Source organism: Hemitrygon akajei, chromosome 7 (genome assembly GCF_048418815.1).
Source record: "Hemitrygon akajei chromosome 7, sHemAka1.3, whole genome shotgun sequence".
In the NCBI taxonomy this organism is placed as follows: Eukaryota; Metazoa; Chordata; class Chondrichthyes; order Myliobatiformes; family Dasyatidae; genus Hemitrygon; species Hemitrygon akajei.
Window position 1 is genome coordinate 89,372,469 of NC_133130.1, and position 17,822 is coordinate 89,390,290.

At 42.5% G+C, this 17,822-nt stretch overlaps 1 protein-coding gene across 7 annotated transcripts in view; it reads right to left on the reverse strand.

Annotated features, from left to right (window-relative positions):
* LOC140730654 (ras and Rab interactor 2-like) overlaps positions 1–15,996 on the reverse strand; it is a 175,909-nt gene extending 159,913 nt beyond the window's left edge. For 3 of the 7 annotated variants that reach the window (XM_073051402.1, XM_073051400.1, XM_073051391.1), the window contains exon 1: positions 15,902–15,996. The gene's annotated coding sequence lies outside the window, so the exon portion shown is untranslated. Of the gene's footprint in view, positions 1–15,641; positions 15,779–15,847; positions 15,866–15,901 lie in introns of those variants that run through there. The other 4 variants (XM_073051403.1, XM_073051392.1, XM_073051398.1 and 1 more) reach the window with 3 other exon arrangements.
* Positions 15,997–17,822: the final 1,826 nt, after the last annotated feature.

The following is a 17,822-nucleotide window of genomic DNA, read 5'->3' on the forward strand; positions in this document are numbered from 1 at the left end:
GGCTTCTATTGGTGAGCAAGGTGAAGGCCTGCTGTCTGATTGCCAGAATTGGCTGGAGGTGGCTCAGTTGGCATTTTTGATGGCTGTGTAGCGATGAACAAGGGAGTTTAGGATCCTGGTATTTGGCCTTGTTAAACCCATGCTATTCAGGTACCCATCTAAAATGACTTAAAAATAGTAATTGTAGCCACCTCTAACACCTCTCACCTTAAATCAATGCTCTATTATTTTAGACTACTCTACCATAAGACATGGGAGCAGAATTAGGCCATTCAGCCCATCGAGTCTGCTCTGTCACAATGGCTGATCCTGGATCCCCCTGAACCCCATACATCTGTCTTCTCACCATATCCTTTGATGCCCTGACTGATCAGGAAACTATCAACTTCCATCTTAAATATACACATAGACCTGGCCTCCACTGCAGTCTGTGGCAGTGCATTCCACTGATTCACGACAACCTTGGCTATAAAAACTCCTCTTTATCTCTGTTCTAAAAGGTCTCCCTTCAATTTTGTGGCTGTGCCCTCTAGTTCTGGATATCCCCTCTATGGGGAAACATCCTCTCCACATCCACCCTATCTAGTCATTTCAATGAGATTTCCCACCCCTCCTCCATTCTTCTAAATTCCAGTGAGTAAAGGCCCAAAGCTTCCAAACATTCCTCGTTAACCCCCTCATTCCTGGACTCGTCCTCATGAATCGCCTCTGGATTTTCTCCCATGACAACACACCCTGAGATACGTGGCCCAAAACTGTTGACAATACTCCAAGTGTGGCCTGACTAGTGTCTTATAAAGGCTCAGCATTATCTCCTTGCTTTTATATTCTATTCTATTCCCCTTAAAATAAATGCCAAAATTACATTTGCCGCCTTTACCACAGACTCAACCTATAAATTAACATTTTGGGAGTCTTACATAAGGGCTCCCAAGTCCCTCTGCTCCTCTGATATTAGATAATAGTCCACACTATTGTTCCTTTTACCAAAATGCATTATCATGCATTTCCCAACACTGTTCCATTTACACTTTTTTGCCCATTCTTCCAATTTGTCTGAGTCCTGCTGCAATCACATTTCTTCCTCAGTGCTACCTACCCCTCCACCTATCTTCATTTCATCTGCAAACTTTGCCACAAAGCCATCAATTCCATTATCCAAATAACTGACAAACAACGTGAAAAGTAGTGGTCCCAGTACTGACTCCCGAGGAACACCACCAGACACCAACAGCCAATCAGAATAGGCCCCGCTTGCTGCCTCCTGCCTATCAGTCATTCCTCTATCCATGCCAGAATCTTTCCTGTAACAAGGTAAAATCCTATGATGTTAAGCAGCCTCATGTGTGGCATCTTATCAAATTACTTCTGAAAATCCAAGTAAATGACATCCACTGCCTCTCCTATGTTCACCCTGCTTGGTACTTCCTCAAAGAACTCTAACAGATTTGTCAGGCAAGATTTCCCTTCACAGAAACCATGCTGACTTTGACTTATTATTTTATCTCCAAGTACCCTGAAACCTCATCCTTAATAGACTCTTAACACTTCCCCAATCACTGAGGTTAGGCTAACTGACCTATAATTTCCTTTCTTTTGCCTTCCTCCTTCAAAAATTGGAGTGACATTTGCAATCTTCCAGTCCTCTGGGACCATGTCAGAACCAAGTGATTCTTGAAAGCCAATGATCAATGCATCCGTTACCTCTTCAGGAACCTCTCTTAGGACTCTGGGATGTAGTCCAACTGGTCCAGGTGACTTATCCACCTTAAGATCTTTCAGTCTGCCTAGCATTTTTTCCTTTGTAATAGTAATGGCACTCACTCCTGCTCCCCAATACTCCCAAACCTCTGGCATTTGTCCCCCATTAATACATCACCAGCATATTTCTCCAGTGGTCCAATATCAACTCTCACCTCCCTTTTACTCTTCATACAACTGGAAAAAACTTTTGGTATGTTGCTTTATATTACTATTGACTGATAGAAGATAACTTCCTTTGTTCTTATCCCAGTGGTACAGGCATGACATTTCTGTATTATAAATATTCTTTTAATTCTTACAATTATTTTATTCTTTCTTACTTCACTTCTAATATTTTTATAACTGCGCACTTGTAATGCTACTGTGGCACTGTAATTTCCTTTGGGATCAATAAAGTACATCTATAACACAGCCCGGATTCAAATCTAAACTGATATTTTATTTGCAATTTTATTGGCAGCATTCTGAAGTTTCTGCACATCACAAGAAGATGGTCAGTTGTTGTCTTCATTGGCCTTTCAAGTTTCAAAATAAGGGTGGTGATGAAGATCATATTTTGACCTTATTCTCCATTTCCTCTGACCTAAAAAAAACATGAATTCCAGCCTCACTTTAATAAACTATTGAATGGCAGTGAACTTTTCCAAATGCAAATGTCATGCTCAGGAAGGGTGGAAGTAGTATTTGTGTAGACAAACAAAAAGGAGGCATTTTAGGATTTTGTTTTGTTTTATAAAGTATATTCTAGAAACCATGAGATTTTGCAAGTGGAGTGCAACTATTGATAACTGAGTTCCGGTTTTGACTCTGATGCTATCTTTGTATACAAAAAGCCAAAAAAATAAATCGTGTGTACATTACAAAATGTCAAACTCTAATGTGGGCTAAGTTGTTTCTTAACCCTGGTTTCACTTGAGTTTCAACTACCAACATGGTATTTAAGAATTAACTATTTTCTTTGATATTTCTTAAGACAAAGGAAACCATGCAGGCCACTGTGTCTATGTTAGCTCTCGGAGAAATCCCACCTCGTCACTTACCCACTTTGTTCCCTGTATTCTGTCTCCCACATTCCATACTCCCTCTGCCTACCCACCTATATTTGGCAAAATTTACAGTAGATCATTACCCTACCCACTCGTACATCTTGGAGATGTGGGAGGAAGTCCAAGTACCCACTGGAAACCCAGGCCACCATGCAAACTTTGCTAAAGGTCAGAATTGGACTCGGGTGATGTGGACTCGAAAGGAACAGCAATACTGCTGCAGCACCATTCAGCTCTAATTAACTTGATGCTTCAACTGGATGAACTGAAATAATTACTACATATATAAAGCTGCAGACACACTCTGGGAAAATCTAATGATCAGTATCTAAAATGAAATAGCTGGGACTCTAAAACTGGAATATGTCAGCCAATTAATAATTTAAGATGCAGATTAATAACTTCTATAGCAATTATGTTTTTAATAAGCATTCAAATTTCCATAAAGCACCTGAGATGATCTGGCTCACTAAAGCTCGTAATAAAGTGCAAGATGCTGGGATTGAGGAGTATGTTCAAAACTGATTCAATAACTGATTGAACAATACTTTGTAACAGTGGATTCCTATTGGGGCAATTGTGATTGATGCAATTCTGCTTCACAAGTCTTGAGTACTTTTATATGTAAATAGCCTTGGTGTGGTATGGAAACAAGATACCCATGATTGCAAAGCTAATGGTATACTGGTGCAAGTACTAGATGGTATCAAAATATTTTGACTGCAATTTCAGACTAGATGAAAGCCAATTCAAGGATGTAAAAAGGTGTATACAGTGCCGTGCAAGGGTCTTAGGAACATGTAAAAAAATCTGTAAAACTAGATGTTTTCAAAAATAATGAAGTTATTAAAAATTACTCTAAAGAGCAGTAAACAGTAAAATACTAAATCAAATCGATATTTGGTGTGACCACCCTTTGCTTTTAAAACTGCACCAATTTTCTTATGGTCACTGCCGTGCAGTTCTATAAGAACATCCTTGCAGAAGTTGCCACAGTTCTACAGACTTCAGCTGTCTCCCTTTGTTCTATCTCTTCCCAGGTAATTCCCAGCCAATCTCTATACTGAGATCAGGGCTTTGTGGAGGGCATAACATCTGTTGCAGAACTTTGTTCTTTTCACTGAAGATAATTCTTTAAGACCCTGGCTGTGAGTATGGGGTTATCGTCCTGCTGCAGAATGAAGTTGGGACCGATCAGACATCACCTTGAAGGTATCACAAGATGCACGAGAACCTGCTTGTGCTACTCAGAATTGAGGATTCCATTAACTCTGAGCAGATCACCAACATCCAATTCCAGAAATGCAGCCCCAGACCTACAGGGAACCTCTACCGTGCTTCACTGTTGGCTGCAGACGCTCATCCACGTAGCACTCTCAAGCTCTTCTACAGAGAAACTGCCTCACATTTGAGCCAAAAATTTCAGATTTTGACTCTTCAGTCCAGAGCACTTGCTGCCTTTGTTCAGCACCCCAATCCTTGTGTTCTTGTGCGTAGGTGAGTCTTCTGGCTTTGTTTCCACTTCGGAGGAATAGTTTTTTTGGCATTAACCCTTCTATGAAGACAACTTTTGACAAGACTTCTGACTGTGGAGGAGTGTACTTGGGTTCTAGTCATTCCTGTGAGTTCACAGATAGGTGCTGGACTTCTTATTTGGAAGGGAAGTCAGTTTGGTGCATCTCTCATCTGCACTCTGTTTCCATGGCTGACCGCTGTTTCTGGTCCTCAAGCTCACCTGTTTCTTTGTGCTTCATCAAAAGAGCTTGGACAACGCACCTTGAAACACCTGTTTGTCATGAAATTTCTGCTTGCGCGAGACCTTGCTGATGGAAATGACATCAAGACCTTGTCTTGTTGCTATGCTCACTCTTTCCATGGTCTCGATGGATTAAATGCAAGCAAGTTTTTTTCCACTGAGGTTGGGTGAGAATACAATTAGAGGGCATGGCTTAAGGGTGAAAGCTGAAAAGGTTGAGGGGGAAATTACTTCACTCAGAGGGTCGTGAGAGTGTGGAACGAGCTGCCAGCACAAGTGGTGCATGTGAACTCGATTTCAGTGTTTAAGATAAGTCTGAATAGGCACATGGGTGGTAGGGGTATGGAAGACTATGGTCTGGGTGCAGGTCGACGGGAGTAGGCAGTATAAATGGTTTGGCATGGATTAGATGGGTGAAGATCCTGGGACTGTGCTGTACTTTTCTATGAATAACTGTTGATTTGAAGGTTAAACTGTCAGATCTACTACACCCCCACCTTTTTAGTCTGACTGTCTTCACCCAGTTTGTTTCCTTCTACACCCATTTCCGTTTCAGTGAATCAGTTTAGTCCATTCAATTCATTATATCATTGATCATCAACATCCTTTTTGTTTCCTTTGTTTAATCCTGCACTGGGCTATATACCTACAAGGTAAAACAAGGTTCTTAAAGTGGTCTATTACTTAATATTACTTTTTTGAATGTACAAAAATTTCTCCGTAATTTTTTTGATTGGAAATCTAAAATTTGCTCTTTTCTACTGATGTACTAATGCAGAAGATAAACATCTAAAACAAAATTTACAAAAAATATCCAGGGTGCCTAAAGCATTGGAACCAATACAAATACGGCAAAAATTCAGTGAGTCAACAACTTCTGGAATGTGTTCAGAATAGTTCCACTGTAACAGCACATGATGAACACAGCTAACATATTGCCCATTGATTACTGCGTTGAGGAGCAGCACAGCAACACGGCTGGTAGAGTTTCTGTCTCAATGCCCCAGTGACCTGGGTTCAACCATGACCTCAGGTGCTCTGTGTGAACTTCACACCTTCTCACTGTAAAGGCGTAGGTTTCCCAGTTTTCTCCCAAAAGTTTTGGTTGGTTAATTAACCATCAAGTTATCCTTGGGTGTGCAACACAGCACAATACTACAGAGGCTAACGCCAGCAGCGAGATTGGGCATCGATTTCCCACCACTATCTGTAGGGTTTGTGTGCTCTTCCTGAAACCACGTGGGTTTCTTCCAGATGTTCTGGTTTCCTCTCTCATTCTAAAGACACAAGGTTAGGCTTAGTGTTGTGGGCATGTTATGTTGGCAGTGGAATCATGGTGACACTTGCAGGTAGTCCAGCACAACCCTCTGATTTGATACAGAAGATTCATTCACTGTATGTTTCAATGTAGCTGAAGAGATTGTGGAGTAATGATTCTTCAAGAATCACTGGATTCTGGAATGTTTCTGGAGGACTGGAATATCGCAAATCTCACTCCACTCTTAAGAAGGGAGGGAGGCAGAAGAAAGGAAATTACAGTGCAGTTAGCCTAACTTCAGAGGTTGGGAAGATAATTGTTGAGGATGTGGTTCTGGGGTACTTGGTGGCCACATGAAGTGGGTCAAAATCAGCATGGTTTCATAGGGAAAAAAACCCAGAAAACCTACAGCACAATACAGGCCCTTCAGCCCAAAATACTATACCAAACAGGTACATACTTTAGAAATTGCCTCAGTTACCCATAGCCCTTTATTTTTCTAAGCTCCATGTACCTATCCAGGAGTCTCTTAAAAGACCCTATCGTATCTGCCTCCACCACCATCGCCAGCAGCCCATTCCACACACTCAGCACTCTCTGCATAAAAAAAACTTACCCCTGACATCTCCTCTCTACCTACTTCTAAGCACTTTAAAGCTGTGCCCTCTCGTGTTAGCCATTTCAGCCCTGGGAAAAAGCCTCTGACTATCCACATGATCAATGCCTCTCATCATCTTGTACACCTCTATCAGGTCACCTCTCATCATCCTCTTCTCCAAGGAGAAAAGGCCAAATTCACTCAACCTATTCTCATGAGGCATGCTCCCCAATCCAGGCAGCATTCTTGCAAAATCTCCTCTGCACTCTTTCTATTAAAGGTTTCCTTAGGTGAAAATTTTGTCTGACAAATCTTTTGGAATTCCTTGAGCAATAACATGGAGGATAGGAAAAGGAGAGTCAGTAAGTGTTGTATACATGAATTTTCAGAATGCCTTTGAGAAGGTGCCTGCACACAAGGCAGATTGCTTCTTTTCACATTGTATGTCAACAATTGGGATAATGGAGTAATAGCTTTGTGGCCATGTTTGTGCAAACTACGTAAAGTGGAGGGGCAGGTAGTGATGAGGAACCAGCGAACTGGCAAAACAAGTGGCATATGAAATATAGTGTAGCAAGGTGTATGGTCATGTACTTTGGTAAAAGGAACAAATGCATAGACTATTTTCTAAACAGGAAAAAAGGTTCAAGCATCAGAGGTGCAAAGAGACTTGAGTCCTTGTTGTAGGATTCCCTAAAGGTTAGTTTGCAGGTTGTGTCGGTGGTAAGGAAAGCAAAAGGAATGTTAGCATTCATTTCGAAAGGACTAGAATATAAGAGCAGGGCTGTGATTCCAAGGCTTTATAAAGCATTGGTCAAACTGCACTTGGGAGTGCTGTGATCAGTTTTGAGGCCCTTATCTCTGAAAAGATGTTCAGGCTTTGGAGAATATCTGGAAAAAGTCCATGAGAATTATTCCAGAAATGCAAGGGTTAATGAGTGTTTGGCTTTGGGCTGGAGTTTAGAGTTATGAAGGGAGAGGATCTCACTGAAACCTATATAATATTGAAAGGCCTAGTTCAGGGGTTCCCAGCTTTTTTGTGTCATGGAGCCTTACCATTAATTGAGGTTGTCTCTGAACTTCAGGATAACATAGATTGCAGAGTATATTTCCTATAGCGGGTCAGTTTAACACAAGTTGGCACACCCTCAGAATAGAGGGACATCCACTTAGAACAGTGATAAGAAAGAATTTCCTTGGCCAAATGGGTGATGAATGTGTGGAATTCATTGCTACGGCCAGCTGTGGAGGCCAAGTTATTGAGGATATTTAAAGCGGAGTTTAATAGGTTCTTGGTTAATCAGGGTGTCAAAGCATATGGGGAGAAGGCAGGGGAATGGGGTTGAGAGGGATAATAATTCAGCCATGATGGAATGGTGGAACAGATTCTGCTCCTATATTGCTTTTGGATAACAAATAACAAAGTTCAATTGAAAATTATGGCCAGCAGAACATTTTCAGTGTCAGAGTAGGATCAGGTTAACAAAATGTGAGTGGAGCCAGGGCACATTCACTGCCAGATTAATCAGAACTAGGCCACCATGGTGCTTGAAGCACTGTATAATTAAGCAAGTGCTTAAAACTCTTCAAGAGCAGACATAATGTTTCACTTACAGCAACAGAACATCAATTTAACAGATAAAGCAGCAACACAACACTCTGCCCGTCCTTAGTGAAGTCCAGAGAGCACCAATTTACACTGGAGTCTAGACTCCTGCACAAGTCCTGTGTCACTTTGCATCAGCCATGTAACTTTCAGAGCATGGTGAATCTCATGGTGAATCTCAAGTAAAAAGTATTCAGTCCTTGAGTACCCTTGAATTCTATTAAAGGACATTTTGTGACTGACTAGGCAAACATGCTTTTGCGTTCTGAAAATAACATGGTTCTACAGTGCTTATAATGTTACTACACACAAGGGATAAGCACAAAAATATTCTGTGGATTCCTGCCACAGTTTGTTGAGAATTATGCTATTTTGAAACAATTTATTTATTTGTGATTCATTGGTCAGGAAAATCTCAAGATCTACTTTGCAGCCATTCTTTCAACTGGAGCCACTAAACTTGTAACCTAATGAAATATGCTTAGTTTAAATTCATTTACAAGACATGGGTGATGTTGTTAAAATGAGCATTTATTACCAGACCATACATTAGCATTGGAAAATCTTCCTCCCAACTCTTTTCGTCTTTCTCATTATTTCCTGTTAAGCTCATTACCATAAAAGACAAAACATCTCACAAGGTCCAGGCTAGTACAGTAGATGTTGTCTTCCTCATTACAGATTGACACTTCCATCACTTGTCTAACTGCTCTTGTCCTAAAATTCTTACTAAGATTTTAATATTGCCTTCAGTTCTGCCAGAGTTTTGCCCAGCCAATTTCATCAACTTCTTCATGCAGATTTCTGACACAAATTTGTCATTTTTTCCATGTTCTTCTAGTCTTATCTATTACATCCAACCCTTTTCTGGCCTTGAACCAGAAAGCATCAATTGCTAGGATAACTAAATCTCACATGACATTTGCTTTAGAATTGTACCACATCATAAATTTCACTCAGTTCTCAAATTCCCAATATCAATAATCCGACAGATTGTTGAACAGATACACTTCATTGAAGTAATGTGCCAATTTCCTTTCCCAAAGACCATTGAATAATTTGTTTACAAATAGGTAAATAAAATTTCCTGTGATACAGGCCAAATACCTTAATCCAGATAAATTTCCTGCTGACTTTGGTGCGAGACTCGTAAGGGCAGTGAAACACTGTTGACGCCCAGATAAATTAGGTTATTAGGTGCCCATTTATCAGCACTAAGAATGGACTTGGTACCCATTCCAGAAAGGGTATTCCCCCACTCAATCTCCAACCCTCACCAACAGTGCAATATATCAGCATCTCAGAAAACAGACAAAATGGAGGTTCTGCGAGCGTAATTATCTCAGGTCATCTCCTGAGACTCTCTAATTCTGAGATTATTCTTTTTGTCCACTTGCTTATTTCATCACCATATTTAATCAATCTACCACCAAGTAACAATACTTTGGAATTTGCCAGGTAGTAGGAAGGGGGTAGAAACAGTTGTCTTACAACTCTAGGGATCCATGTTCAATCATGACGTCAACATTGTGTCCACAGTCTCCCAGTGAGTACTTGAGCACTCGTTTTCTACTGCCTCTCAATAGGCTGCTGCTCCTAGTTACCTCCTTACTGTAAGTTAACAGCCGAAACAACCAAAGGAAATTTGAATGTATGAGAAAGTAAAAGTTTCCAGGGTGCAGGGGAATAAAAAGGTGATGCAATTGATCTGCTGGGACCTGACCAGCCAAACAGTTTCCTTGTGTTATATTAATGATTTGCTTTTTAGCTGGTTTGGCTCAACATTGTGAGCCAAATGGCGTGTTTCTGTGCTGTACTATTCTCTGTTCTATGTTCTATGTTAAGTGGTTATAGATGGGTCATATACTGCATGGAGGTCGGTGATCAGTGGTGTGCCTCAGGGATCTGTTCTGGGACCCCTTCTCTTTGTGACTTTCATAAATGACCTGGATGAGGAAGTGGAGGGATGGGTTCGTAAAGTGTGTTGATGATACAAAAGTTGGAGGTGTTGTGGATAGTGTAGAGGGCTGTCAGCGGTTGCAGTGGGACACTGATAGGATGCAAAACTGTGCTGAGAAGTGGCAGGTGGAGTTCAACCCAGATAAAAGTGGTGGTTCATTTTGGTAGGTCAAATATGATGGCAAAATATAGCATTAATGGTAAGACTCTTGGCAGTGTGGAGGATCAAAGGAATGTTGGGGTCCGAGTCCACAGGACGCTCAAAGCAGCTGCCCAGGTTGACTCTGTGGTTAAGAAGGCATACGGTGTATTGGCCTTCATCAATCGTGGAATTGAATTTAGGAGCCAAGAGGTAATGTTGCAGCTATATAGGTACGACCTTGGTCAGACCCAACATGGAGTACTGTGCTCAGTTCTGGTCGCCTCACTACAGGAAGGATGTGGAAACCATAGAAAGGGTGCAGAGGAGATTTACAAGGATGTTGCCTGGATTGGGGAGCATGCCTTATGAAAACAGGTTGAGTGGACTCAGCCTTTTCTCCTCAGAGCGATGGAGGATGAGAGGTGTCCTGATAGAGGTGCACAAAATGATGAGATTAAATGACTGCCGTCCTGTTGCACTTACATCCATCATCATGAAGTGTTTCATGAGGCTCGTCATGAGGCACATCAAGACCCTGCTGCCCCCCTCACTGGACCACTTGCAGTTTGCTTACCATCCCAACCGCTCAACAGATGACGCCATTGCCACCACTCTCCACCTGGCCCTAACCCACCTGGACAAAAAAGACACATACGTTCGGATGCTATTCATAGACTTCAGTTCAGCATTCAACACAATCATCCCTCAGAAACTGATTGAGCCTACTGGGCCTGAACACCTCCCTCTGCAACTGGACCCTAGACTTCCTGACTGGGAGCGCAAAGCACAAAAACAAATATCGCTGTGATGATTGTACGCTCTAGTATCAATTGTTTGGTGACAATAAAGTATAATGACAATGAGACCTCAGTCAGTCCAGATTGGGAGCAGCATCTCCAACACCATCACACTGAGCACGGGGGCTCCCCAGGGTTGCGTGCTCAGTCCACTGCTCTTCACTCTGCTGACCCATGACTGTGCTGCAACACACAGCTCGAACCACATCATCAAGTTTGCCAATGACACGACCGTGGTGGGTATCATCAGCAAGAACGACGAGTCAGCTTACAGAGAGGAGGTGCAGCGGCTAACGGACTGGTGCAGAGCCAACAACCTGTCTCTTAATGTGAACAAAACAAAAGAGATGGTTGTTGACTTCAGGAGGGCACAGAGCGACCACTCCCTGCTGAACATCGACAGCTCCTCGGTAGAGATCATTAAGAGTACCAAATTTCTTGGTGTTCACCTGGCGGAGAATCTCACTTGGTCCCTCAACACCAGCTCCACAGCAAAGAAAGCCCAGCAGTGTCTCCACTTTCTGCAAAGGCTGAGGCAAGTCCATCTTCCAGCCCCCATCCTCATCACATTCTACAGCATATATGTCAAACTCAAGGCCCGTGGGCCAATTCCGGCCCGCGGTGGAATTATCTTTGGCCCACGAGATAATATCTAATTACTATTAAAGCTGGCCCCAGTAATCAAAGCGCCTATGGCGTATGATATGGCTAATGCTGAGTTTATTCAGGTACCAGGTTTTCAGGGTTTTTAGTGTTTATTCGGCAGTCTTCTTCATAAGAAACGGAATTTGTAAAGTGAAACACTTTGTAGTTATAGCAGAGACTGAGACACATGAGAGCAGGCTGAAAAAACGGAGGCAACGAAAGCTGCGTTCGCACGCGTCCGACTGATCCGGCCCGCATGAAGCTGCATTTTGCTCAATCCGGCCCGTGACCTAAAATGAGTTTGACACCCCTGTTCTACAGGGTTTGTATTGAGAGCATCCTGAGCAGCTGCATCACTGTCTGGTTCGGAAATTGCACCATCTCGGATCGCAAGACTCTGCAGTGGATAGTGAGGTCAGCTGAGAAGCTTATCAGGGTCTCTCTTCCCGCCATCATGGACATTTACACTACACGCCTCATTCGCAAAGGAAACAGCATTATGAAGGACCCCATGCACCCCTCATACAATCTCTTCTCCCTCCTGCCGTCTGGGAAAAGGCTCCAAAGCATTCGGGCTCTCATGACCAGACTATGTAACAGTTTCTTCCCCCAAGCTATCAGACTCCTCAATACCCAGAGCCTGGACTGACACCTTGCCCTACTGTCCTGTTTATTATTTATTGTAATTCCTGCACTGTTTTTGTGCACTTTACACAGTCCTGGGTAGGTCTGTAGTCTAGTGTAGCTTTCTCCATGTTTTTTTTTAAACATAGTTCAGTCTATTTTTTGTACTGTGTCATGTAACACCATGGTCCTGAAAAACGTTGTCTCATTTTTACTATATACTGTGCCAGCAGTTATGGTCGAAATGACAATAAAAGTGACTTGACTTGAGAGGCACTGATTGCATGGATAGTCAGAGGCTTTTTCCCAGGGCTGAAACGGCCGTCACAAGAGGGCACAGGTTTAAGGTGCTTGGGAGTAGGTACAGAGGAGATGTCAGGGGTAAGTTTTTTTTATGCAGAGAGTGGTGAGGGCGTGGAATGGGCTGCCGGCAACGGTGGTGGAGGCGGTACGACAGGGTCTTTTAAGAGACTTTTAGATAGATACGTGGAGCTTAGAAAAATAGAGGGCTAGTAATTTCTAAGGTAGGAACATGTTTGGCGCAACTTTGTGGGCCGAAGGGCCTAATTGTGCTATAGGTTTTCTATGTTTCTACGTTTAAGTAAATCTCTCCCCTATATGCCTTTAAAACTCTAGGACCATTCCTTAAAATCAAGCTTTCTTTTCTAAAACACAACTAACAATGTTTTTAAGTGCCATACCAGTGCTGGTTGATGCCTCTTTACAAAGAATTGGATGCTTCTGGATATTTATTTTATGCATTACTTTTGCCGTTTACTTCAAACATAAACTGCACATGCTGCCCCAGCCAACCTAACTACAACACAACATCACACACAAAATACTGGTGGAATGAAGGGTCTCGGCCCGAAACGTCGACAGCGCTTCTCCTTATAGAAGCTGCCTGGCCTGCTGTGTTCCACCAGCATTTTGTGTGTGTTGTTTGAATTTCCAGCATCTGCAGATTTCCTCGTGTTTACAACAGACACACTGCACAGTGCCATGGCAGCTTAAGAAGAGGCTTTCAAGAATGATCCCAGGAATTAAAGTGTTAACATGGAGTGTCTGGTTCTGAGCCTGTACTCGCTGAAGTTTAGAAGAATGAAGGGGACTGGGAATAAAGGGGGCATTCTCTATTTGGCTACTGGTGACTGTTGGTGTTCTGCGGGGGGGTCGGTAATGGAACCACTTCATTTCATGTTATATGTTAATGATTTGGATGATGGAATTGATGACTTTGTAGTTTAAGTCTGCAGATAAGAAGACAGGTACGGGGTAGGTAGTGTTGAGGAAGCAGGGAGTCTGCAGAAGGACTTGGATTGGGAGAATGGGCAGATGTAGTGCCAGGGAAGTGTACAGTCATGCACTTTGGTGAAGGAATAAAGATGTATACTATTTTCTAAATAGGAAAAAATTTAACAGGGGCAAAGGGATTTGGGAGTCCTTGTTGTAGGATTCCCTAAAAGGTGAACTTCCATGTTGAGTCAGTAAGAAAGGCAAATGCAATGTTAGCATTCATTTCGAAGGGACTAGAATACAAAGGCAAAGATGTGATGCTGAAGCTTTATAAGGCATTGGTCAGACTGCACTTGGAGTACTAAGAGCAATTTTGGGCCTCATCTTTTAAAAGAAAGATGTGCTGGCATTGGAGAGGGTTCAAAGGAGGTTCATGAGAAAGTTTCTGAGAATGAATGGGTTAACATTATGATGGCCTTGGGCCTGTACTCGCTGGAGCTTAGAAGAATGTGGGGATATCTCACTGAACCCTATCAAGTACCGAAAAGCATAGGTAAGAGTGGATGTGGAGAGGATGTTTCCTATAGAGAGGGAGTCTATGAGCAGCAGGTACAGCCTCATAATAGAGGGGTGTTCATTTTGAACAGATGAGAAGGAATTTCTTTAGTCAGAGGGTGTTGAATTTATAGAATTAACATTCACATTTGTCTGTGTGAATTAAATTATTAAGCATATTTAAGTGGAGGTTGATGGGTTCTTGATTAATAAGGGCATTATTGGGTATGGGGAGAAGGCAGAAGAATGGATTTCCAACATCTGCAGATTTTCTTCTGGTTGTGATTCAACTGCCAACTACTGTGCCCACGGGTATCGATTAAAACTGCAGCACTATTTCCTGCATGTATAACCAAAGCACCTGTTCAGCCAAGCCTGACAGAAACAATATTTCTGTGACCTCTGGTGATCAAGGAATCTTTTACAGTGTGTGTTGACAAACACCAGAGCCAACAGCGAAGAACAAGCAACACACACAAAATGCTGGTGGAACGCAGCAGGCCAGGCTGCATCTATAGGAAGTAGTAGAGCAAAGAACAAACCTGATTCTTCATTGAAAAGGAGCAACATTCATAAAGGCAGAATAGAAACGGCAATGATGAGCAAATCTCCACTGGTCATATCTTGTGTTAGTGACCATTATACAGGTTTCATTAAGGTATGGTAAATAGGCTGTAATCATGCAAACATCACAGGTCCACAAAGAAATCAAATGCTGCAAATGACGGTTAGTGGAGCTAAAAAGCTCAAACTCGAAATGCACTTCACTGTTAAACAGCATTGGAGTTAATAGGTTAGATTGTATATACCTGACTCTTCAATAGTAAAGCAAAACATTTTGCACAATACAAGGAACATAGAGCAAGATATTTAAATGAGATAGTTTTGCTATAAACATGCGAGAATTACAAAGTATGTCGTAGATTCCAACCAGGGGCCATTGCATTCCAAAACGGGAAGAAAATTCCTCCCAACTTACTGGATAGATAAGGGCTTATTTAATAGTGTATATCGATTGAAAACCAACTGATCATCTTTTATTGGACTATTGAGGATCATGTATTTATTAGATTGCATTAATTTCTGAGCGCCATCCTCATTACTCGGCATTAAAGATATAATCAGTTTTTCAATTGGCTTAATCGCAACTGCACATTTCAGAGCGAACAAGGCGGCTAGGTCCGGGAATTTACATAATAGATCAAAGGTTGTGTGCGTGCCTAGTCTTCCTCCCAGAGTTAAGATCTCTTTGCTTGTTTCCACGATGTAAAAAAAAATTAGGTTTCTTCTTTGCAAACAATTGCAATGGTTTACGAAAAGCAATTCCTTTTCTCGATGACAAGGACACGGTGGCCAAAATGGATTGGGAAGGGGGCTACTACATTTGTACAAACAAAAACACACTGCTTTCGCTCCGTCTTTACAAAATCGTAATCGTTACCTCACAAGCGTTTGAACCCCAAATTCTATCCAGGTGCGTTGAAAGGTCTGTCTAAGAGTACAGATAGATGATTACAATAAACGTCTTGGTAATACAGTGAAGCTGCAAAAACAAAACCTTCTTTCAAATATGCACGAGACTCTTCACCAAGATTACCATACCCTCCATTCTTCCACCACTATCCGAACTCCCCCAAGACATGTTGTTCACTTACAGGAGTCTGAGGCTCCACACATCTCGTAGCTGTTTCCACTCACTCAAGCCAGTCTCCCGGGAAACACAGGGACCCGGTCGACTTGTGTTGAACGCGAGAGCCAGCCAGCCAGCCCAGTACCACAGCTGCTCGTTCACATCAACGGAAAACAAAAGGCGAAGAGACAAAAGACGCAACGCTTATTTTTCCCTTCAGCGAACACGCACACTCACGAGCCTCCGGCTACACCTGGCCGCCTTCCTCCGCCTCGGCTCACCCACCTGCACTGAGGCTGAGGGATGTAGCGGATGCCGGGTGCCTCCTCTCACTGTCACATACGTCCGCAGACCTGCACTCCAAGCCAGTTCCCGGCTCGAAGGCCCGCAGTGCGCAGGCGCCGCTCCCCGCAAAGAAAGAGAAGGAAAACAAAAGTAAACTTTGATCCAACTTGGGAAAGTCACGTGATTCTTTGGGGGCAGGGGAGAGGGTTGCAGCGACGATGGTATTGTTTATTCTCAGGCTGTTTGTAAATAGTCTCATGGGAGGACGAGGCATTTCTCGTAAAGCAGTAATGCACTGTTATTTTACTGATGCACGGGAGAAGTCCTGGTGAATAATCTATCTGTTCAGGGTTAATGACAAAAACTTTTAATCTGAATCTATCCAACCCACTTTCTGAAATGGACGCTAAAATATAAACCGGGTAGCACGTCATTCGCTTTAAGAGTGACACACACTTGAAGTGGCTATTGCAGAGAGACGGTGTCCTCCCATGATTACATCTATTGTGGGAAGGCGTGTTAACCAATTGCCTTCCTTTGGCGAGTTTGTATTTGTGTTTACTCAGATAACCCCATGGGAGTGGGGAGGAGGAGAGTTCGGATGCAAGTTTATTTATTAGGTACGAAAGGCCTTGGCTCTTTCGGTACATTAAAACATTACACACGTCGTCAGAAATTAAGCTCCATCCAACGTCTGACACATCATCCATGCAATGATCTCAGGCATCTACAACAGAGCCAAACTTGATATAGGTTGTTGATCGAGGCTCCGTCATCGCCCCAGCACTTCTCGTAATCTTTCTCGCCACACCTCACTTCTCCCTGGAAGGCAGATAATTTCCAGAGCGCAGCCGAAATCGCTTAATCAACATTACAAAGGTGGCTCAAACCTGAGCCATGGAACAGCAGTACACAAACGGTGCAAGCCGATGTTTCTGTTTAGAAGCTGAGTCCAAATCAAGTTCAATTTGTTCATTGAAGAATGGCCCAGGCCTAAACGAACACAGAACAGTTCAACACAGGAACGGGCCACTTGGCCCACTATATTGTACCAAACTAATTCAATTAATAATACCCAATTAAACTAATCCCTTCTGCCTGTACATAATCTGCATATTGAAGGTAGATTATGAAATGTACTAGGTCAGTACATCACAGCCTTTAAGAAAAAAAACGAGTTTGAGATCAAGCTCTCAAATCCAGAATGAAGTCCATGCTACGCCGGGTGGCAATGTTACCTACCCTCCTGTTAATGTCTGAGTCATGGACAACCTCTAGGACACTCACAGCACTGGAGTGGAACTATCAATGCCATTCCACAAAGTCATCCAAAATCCATGGGAATTCCAATGTCAATTCCCACCACCAACCAATGTTCCCTGCATCAATGCTCTATAGTGCTCAGTCAGCTCCAATAGATAGACCACATCCCCAATTCCACGCACGTAGAAGAGAAACTCTGAAATCCATCAAAGCAAGACATGACCAGCTGGACTTATAGATGTCTATTGATTTCCTATAGGTGTATAAAATCATGAGGGGCATAGAAAGAGTGAATGCACTCAGTCTTTTCCCTGAAGTTGGGGGTTTAAAGTGAGTGGGAAAGATTTAATAGGAATTTGAGGGGTAACTTTTTTTACATAAAGGGTGGCATGTATTGGAATGAGTTGTCAGTTGCTTAGAAGGTTATGGGCCAAATGGGACAAGTTTGGATGGGTATGTTGGTCAGCATTGACCAACTGGGCAGAAGGGCCTGTTTCCATACTGAATGATTCCATGACTGCAGAAAAGATACTAGAATCATGTCAAAGTCCCTTTGAAAAAATGCAACATCCCCTTTGACTCAAGGGAAATCCTAACTGACACTACTCAAAATCGAGAAGCAACATTCAGGGCCCTACATTGGGAGCACACTTAACTG